The sequence below is a fragment of the Varroa destructor genome, unplaced genomic scaffold (genome assembly GCF_002443255.2).
Source record: "Varroa destructor unplaced genomic scaffold, Vdes_3.0 BEIS01000007.1, whole genome shotgun sequence".
NCBI classification, from domain to species: domain Eukaryota; kingdom Metazoa; phylum Arthropoda; class Arachnida; order Mesostigmata; family Varroidae; genus Varroa; species Varroa destructor.
The window spans coordinates 3442709-3451256 of NW_019211460.1; positions in this window are offsets into that span (position 1 = coordinate 3442709).

Sequence of the window (8548 nt, forward strand, 5' to 3'; positions counted from 1 at the left end):
GTGTGTGGGATTCTCAGAGATAGCAATGTTTTGCGCCCTCTTTTAACAAGGGTACTGAAACTTTTTTTATCTGCCTTAAAGATCTGTAGGGCAATTATTTGAGAATCCTCTTTACTGGTTTATCTAAGGAAGTTGAGCCTATAGGGCTGTACGGCACAAGGCAAATTAATTTGAGAGTAAATAGCTATATTTTTATGTTAAAGGCTGCCCACTGAGATGATGATTGAAGATGACGTCAAGCACAGCAGGCTTATTTTTTTCTTGTTTTGACTTGCAATGGTTGTACTACTAATCTTGCGCTAGAGCTACTTCGAGAAACAGTATGAAACTTCGCTCCTAAAAATCACCGTCTCCATTTGACCGGCTTAGCTAAAAAACGAATTGTAAACGTATTTCAACCTAATTGAACATAATCTTTCGAACTGAAAACAGATTTTTACTTATCAACAGATGTGATGGTGTGAATAACATGTATTAAAAATTTGTTGCTTAACCAGTTCTCCAGACACCCGAGGTGGACTCTAATTCGTCAGGGCGGAGGAGTCGAAATCATTGTACAAGGATTTTATCAACCTCTTTTCATGTCGCCACATTATTCCGTAAAATCGACGAAGAATAGTTTAGGCTGAAATTTTGACAAGATTGAAGTCTGATTTCCGGAACGTTCGTTCGATCTTATCAAAGGCCAATTTTCAATTATTGGGATGCGACTTGCCCCAATTTTCTACCTTAGTGGACTATTCTGCCTTATTACACTGTTTGTCGACCCCCTAACAATCACTAGCTAACATTAGTAACTTTTGCAATACATATATGTAGCTCAAACATTTAGCCTGCTGTTATAAGTTATTACAATGAGCAAGAACAAATTTTGCCGTACGATATTCCACATATATTTTACAGCTGTTTCCTTTTACTGAACCCTTGAGTCCCATTTGAACAAGAACTTGTCATAATAGTTAGTCCCAGATAGCCGGCTGTATTTTTAAAATAGCTCAGTAGAGCTCGATCTCGACTACAGAATTAATAGTGCGTTGGTATCTAACGTAATCAATACATATCAACTAGTCAAATCATGTTACGTGGTAATTGTAAACTTAAATTTTTTGACGTTTTGTGATAATCAGTAGCCCCGTATATATTAGGTTGTGTAAAGCCATTGCTTTATCCAGACGTTGATACTACGGGTGAGGGAATCTCATATGATGAAGCAAGCCGATCGCTGAAGGTGTGCAAAATTATTAATAATAATTTTCAAAACCTTCACGGGAGGAGGAGGACGGGCTCCACAAAATTAATCTGCCCTCCATGTCATACTCTCACCTAACTACATAAAATTAATCTTATAAATCATTATGTTAGGTTCAGAGCTAGTGTTGCCAATGTACCATAGTTACTAAAATCATTGCTCGGAATGAAATTGTAAACAATAACTATGTGGTTTCACGAGTGTGGTACATTTGCACTTCGTTTTTAGTTAATGTATGTTATTATGCAATTGTCTTTGTGTTCGTTAAGTTGTTATTATTCAATCGTATTGTGCTAGATGGCTTTTGATGGCAATTTTTCTTAACTAATGCGTCTTCGAATGTCTCATATCTTCAGAAATTATGCATTGGCCGCGACTTATCTGTCGGAGATGTTGCTCTGTCGCTGGCACCTTTCCGCAGAGTTTTTGCGTTAACTGGTGTTCTATTTGACCTGAGCCTTGTTTAAGTATTAGGGAGAAAACAACGTACAAAGCAGCATACGCTAAATTTGAAAAACAAGTGAGTATTATTCTCAAACAAATACGAATCCCATTTATTAGGCTTCCAGCTTTTAGTTAATGAAAGCCTGGTGCCTGTTTAGCTGATTTCGCAAGCGTGAAGGCAAAACTGATTTAGTTAGAAATATTCTTGTGTATAGAACTTGGTAAGAACCCTGTAGTTCAATAACTGATTGGACGAACCCGAAATACAGCGTGTACCTCAACATTTGTTCCTTTTTAAATATCGTGGCCGAATCCGGCTTGGGAATAATGACCTTGACATGTCTCACGCATATTTTCTTGAAGTCGTTTTTCTATTCACATGCGGATTGTATCTCCACAGACCGTGGGGTTGAATATATCTTGAAAATGGATTTTCAATGTTCAATATACACGTAATATGAGCTCCAGAATTGGCCAGGCTAAAATTCAACGGCAGTGTATACCTAGGTATGTGCTCATTGGAAATTGATTTGTAATGCTTTATATTAGGGATACGACCGATATAAACCCCTTTACGAACCCCTAACACTCCCGTTGTTAGCATAAAAGATTCTCTCTTGCTGTGTTGCAACGCGTGAGACTAGTTGTACATGTTATGAGATCGGTACACTGCAAAACGTACAGAAGCCTGTAATATTGGAATCAATAATTTAAGCTCGGAGTACTTAAGCTCACTAAATTTTTGCCCTATCAAATACTGTATGGTTCCAAGTTCAGGCGAATACTAGAGAGAAAACACTCACGAGAGAGTATAAAAAACTAGATTTACTAAAATAATTAAATTCCGTGTCCTAGTTTCAGTATAGCAGTGAACCTGAACAGCCATTGAAATGGCTTCCGGCCGTTTCGGCCGTTATGATAGGACTCTGAGTACAAAATAAATAGATAAAGTCGAAATTCTATAGCCAAGTTTCATATGTGTACATTTTAAGTAAACATTATTCATCATGCGATATACTATCCCTTAATAATTTGTAATGTTCCGGTTAATACACAGGCAGTATTGTTTAAGGTTTTTATGGCCCAAAATATCTCGGTGGATAAGGAGATGATATGATATCATCAGCCTGGTCTAAAAATCCTGCGCGCTGAGCTGGTAACAATAATCCAAATAATGCTGAACAATAACTGAGTTATCAATCAGCTGGGGACCGAACCGCTTTTCATAGTTATGAGTTCAACGCCTTTCACATCCTAGCAAATAAGCACAGGTGCGATAGTACGTATCGTTCTGCAGAGCTGATTGCACTTTGTGACAATTTAAACTATTTCGATGTTGTAGGAAAGAGTCACTAACCAGCTTTAAAATTAATAATAAGACGAGCTTTCTAAGCATTCTTCTTCTCTCTTCATATACTTATTTTTATCTCGGTCATATAGTTCTGATGCTGCAGTTAGATGATGTTTGCTTTTTCTGCGTCAAATTCTGCTCTTGGCTTTACCGTTTACGTTCATCGCGCTTTAACCATGTAGCTCATATGCCTAGGACGCGAATCGTTTCGAAAGAATTTGAAAAGTGTGCCAGGTGGGTTGATTAAGCTGAGTTACGAAACGTAAGCTAAGCAAGCTAAGTATCGCTAACTTCATAAGTTGGCACAGAGAATATCGGTCTAAAGAACGAAACATTACCAATCCGCTGGCGGAACATTTTACCAAGTTTGGCTAATTGCTTCAGGGCCAAATATTCCAATTGAGCATTTGCAAACAAAACCATTTGCGGTACCGTTGAATTTGATTGATTTTGCAAATCATATCAATAGGACCAGAAGACGATGGTCTAAGTTCGACGCTGTCCCGTATCGTTATTTAGGCTATTATTACGTTTTGTTGTTTGCGTCCCTAACGGGTTACTTAGAGAATTTCTCTATATGTTCTCTCCAGTCCTTTGTTCAAGTTTTTCGCTTTCCGAACCGCAGCACAGAATTAATTGAAGTCTATGTTTTAAACGTAGCCAATTCACTTACACGGAAAAGGAAGTTGATCTGATGCGAAGCGAATAATGGAGACGCAGTTGCGGGAATAGTTATCGATATAGCCTAGGCCTATAACGTAACAACTTTTCATAATATTGCTTCGTTTAAGTTTGAGTGACGGAACTTACACGTATTAAGGCTTAAAAATAATAGAAACAAAGGTGGTTATCTTCAAAGTTGTTCAGTCCAGCATATCTAAATCGAGAGCGACAGCACAATATAGTGTAACGATGTCTCTACGCTTCCGTCGATTACCTCTTTGGATTTTCTTTTACAAGAAAACATGAAATCAAATTGAAGAAAAAGGACACGTTATTGTTTCAGCATATTGTTTCAGCTAGACTGTATGTTTCTCGTCTATGTAATTTTCCATGTTTATCATAGATCCATGGAACCTCTCTTCAGTTATTGACGTTTTACGTAATAAGTGATGTACAACCGAGGACTCTAATATTCATAGTTATGCTTTGAGAATCATTTTTGATTTTAAATAATTTTCTTTTTTTCCGCTAGAGCTGCAGAGTAGTATGTGTCACAAAATCTGCGGCAGTAGGTAGAAGTATCGATATAACTATTACAACTATATAGTTCTCTGCGAATGCTGTAGCTTGAAATGGGCTTTTTCTCCGTTGGGCTTTGAAGACATTATAATGAGGTAATTTTTCTCAAATCGTCATATCGGGTAGTTTCAGACAAAAATTTACATACAGAAAGTGCTAAAAAAATCTTCCTGTATAAACCTATAATTTTTCAAACAACGTATATTTTCAATCACGTTAATCGAGTCAGCTCTTTGCGCACTCAATTTCTTACACACCTTAAATTCAAAAAAGGACCAAACAAAAGTTTCCGTGTTCAGCGTATCACATTGGGTTAAAATGACAGTAACCCAAAAGGAAACCCATTTTTACGGACTACTAGACAGTCACAACGATGGTAGGCGGCAGATATGGAAAGATATGTTTTCAACTAGCGAAGTATTTACGGAAAAAAATTGGACTACATTGAGGTAGCTTAAGTATAAAAACGCGCAGTTCAAGGTAGATCTATTTGTTGCTCATTAAGCAACCTATTCATTAAGCGTAATGACGTCAATAACATCCTCATTAAACTACACTTACAAAAATTACGAATGCTCTTTTAGTGTTAAATCCCAGATGATCTCTTTGGCATCTTAAATATAAGGGATAAATAAAAAAAAAAAGTGAGGCGCGTAACGAAACACGAGCTGATACCGTGCGAAGACAAATATGCGGCCTTTACGTTATGGCCTTACGTTATTAAGCTATGGAAGGTTTGCAAGCATCAGTGGATAGTGAGAGAACATATGCTGAAATGTACACTAACCATCAAACAGCTATCAATCAGCAATCAAACAAGGGATAAAATATTACAGTAGAGAACTTATTCATCGCAGCTACTCAGGCCAGATGGAACACTGACAAGTCTAGACATTAAGAAAGCGGAATAGAACTGAGACAGAATTTTCGCGAACAGTTCCGCATCGATCAGAGTACGTAAGTCGACATAACGAAAATGTGTAGCCGCACTGCACGTAAGCTTTTCAGCACGTGGGCGCGATACACATACAAGGAACTGAGATAGATTTACTAGCCTAGATGTGTTCCAACTCCGCTTAAGTTGGTTACGTGCATATACTGATTATTTTGACATGTTGTTGAACGACAAAATTTTAGCAATTTAGCGTCGTTTCAGAAATTATGAACGCCATGCGTAGGTACCTAATTACTCTACTATTACTGCAGCTGTTAGAAATTCAATATAAAAAAGACAAATCTTTAAACAACTTCGAATACTTTGGTGTCATATATTTTATATGATAAATTGTTATATCTTCTGTCGATTTATGGAGTTAGTGCTTGAGTTCCCACATAACGAAAGAACTAGCTGCAGCTTTAGTCATTCGAAGTTAAAATGATTTATGTCTTGACTTAAGCATGTACAATCGGCTCGAAGTTCTTCTAATCGACCTGCAAGGGGCCTGCGAAGTTCTTACTCCTCTCGGCTTGATAAAAACAACCGCAGCTCAGTGATGAAGCACGCCTCGCCAGTAATATTATGAAATTCACCCAAAAATTAAATGCCCCCGGTCAAGCGTGTTTTATGTAAAATCAATTTTTTCAAGATCGCACACCATACGGGTATCAATGAAATATAACACACTAATAACAGGAGGCAAGAATGCTATAGGTGTTCCGAGAAGCGCGTCTAGCGAGATGTATAATTGAGACAGACAATCAAGTGATACAGTTAACAGCTTATAGCAGAAAACGAACAGCGACAGAGAACGACGTTCAAGCTCGTGTAATATTATGCGGGCCATTACGAAACCGCATATTACACAACAGAGATCGTGAATAAAGGAGCCGAAGGTGAAACTACGTAAACAAAATGTTTTCCATTGAAAATTGTCTCTTCCAGCCATTTTGAAGTACTTCTGGTGGTGATGCGAACAACTAGTGATCCCCAGGTCACCGTTTAGAAAAACCCAGTGCCGAGGTACGTATTGCACTGATACGTGCGCGGCCTCTGCCGTCCGGACATCTATAATAAGGTTAGCATGTTCGCAGAGATTTTTCAGCTAAATCGCTTTCTATAGATATGTTCGCACCTGGGAGTAAATCGCCAGCTTGCTAGAGTTCACAATAGATTTAGCATCCTTAGCGCATTAACAAATACACATAGTCTAGAGGCGCTTTTACAAGCTGTTATAGTTGAGTTCTTTGGTTTGAAATCATGCTCCTCTTTTATAATCGTTGTTGTGGAAAACAATAAGGGGCTGCAACGACCGTGGACTAAATTTGATTTACATTTGTAGAACTGCACAGACGGTCGATGAGTTCAAAAGAAATTAAGTACATCCTGTTTCTGCCATTTGAAGGCAGCTTGGAAGTGTAGTACTCCTGTGGTAAAATTGCAATCAGTTAAAGGGAATGATACAGCTTTTATGTCATCGAAAGCAACGTGTGGCCAGTTATGGTTTTTCTTGCTTCATTTCAGTGAATCGCTGTTCATTTATACGGTTTTAGGTCCTTCTTTTTTATACTCAATGAGGCGGTAATAACCTTGTCGGAGTCGACTAGGCGCACGCGTGCAATGACAACCACTTAACTTGAATAATTTTTTTTAAGTGAAGCATTCGGGTTCAAACTAGAGCTATGTCATTTATCTTTTCAATAAGAGCTCGGATGAAAGCTTTACAGATAAACATAAACGTCGTTGATAAATGACACCAGCAGCATAACCATATGTAGTATTAGGTTATTTTCGAATGCGTACTGGCTAACCTAGCTAAGCGCCAAAAATAGCTCTTAAGCTGTTCGAGTATTCCTTAATTGATCCAGGCATTAATTAATTAAGGTCAGCAGCAAGCATGACATTATATGCCTTTTCAGGAAAATGTAAAAATGTTGGAAAAAATCTCTTTAACAAATGTTGTCGATCTTCATTTAAATATGTGTATATAGCCTTAGTTACCTAAGTTAGTTATTAAGAATCAAGAATTAATTTAATTAAGAATTGGATCATTGCTGTCAGAGTTCACAGGCTTTTCACCACTGAAGGCTTCCTTCGCCTGCTCTGCGCTAGATAGTAAACTGTGGTTAGTATTGTTAGGATGTGTCATTGCGTACTAGTTAATGGTTACTGCTTACTTGGCTCCTCAACGTTGTTTACTCCCTTGATACTGGTCAAGCGAGTGATGTCTGATTTCTTGGAGGAATCCTAAAACGAAGTGGCTTTACACCGAGTCCCTTCGTTTGAGGACTCGCAAACGTTAAATGTGGGAAGTGTCTGTTTAAAGAGCACCTCAATCACGGGGTCACCATCCTCTTTCATCAATACAAACACAGTATGGTAAGACGTACTACATTTGATGTCGAATAAACTAGAATTTTTTAAGAAAATTATTCAATTAGAACAGCTTTATGTTCTGTTCGTCGAAGCAAATTTTTAGAAATGTAGAATTAAATCAAAGGGAGCGGGTATTATCCTCTATTGTGATATTATTTTGTTAATGGTTTTGTGGTCTATATGAAGTCATTTAGTATATTTTTCCGATTATTATCTCTAGTCTTTGTATGAGCCGTGAGCTACACCGCGCTTAAGTCTAACAGTGACGTATTTGTATTTACTTATTTCGAATGAAACGATGCACTCTGATTATCTTTAAAGAAATCATTCAAGAGTATCCCAGTGTTCACTATACACAGTATTCATAAGCACAGGCTCACTTGCAGGAGGTATCGATGATACGAGAGGGATGATAACACGAAGCATTTTGGATGTTTAGAAAATCTTTACTACTAAACAGCCATTTTAACCTGTAAATTAGGTGCTGGATCAGACGACATCATCAAAGCTCTAACAGATTTTCTGATTAGATGCTTAACTTTTCATTTTAGCACTATCGCAGCGTTGCAAATTTTTTTTTAGTTGGCATAAGCGGGATGCTTGCCTTTGCTAATGATCTCTAAAGATCTGTGCACTAAATTGGCACTGGTCTTCGAATTTCGGCCACAGTAGTTTTTATTGACACTTGTGGTTTTCTTCCTGCTGTGGGCCTTCTGTCCGTGCTTATCGATCCTGGTTTTTAGTAAATCAGAAGTGACAACGGAAATCAATACAAAAATATGAAAAAATGATCATCAATAAATATATTTATATTGTTTATTGAAAATAAGATAATACAAATTCGAAAATATATTACGCATAAAAATCTTACAAATAAATAAATAGCAAAATTATTAAAAATATTTATGCATGGTACTGATAGTTGGATTTTGAGTAATAATTTATATAT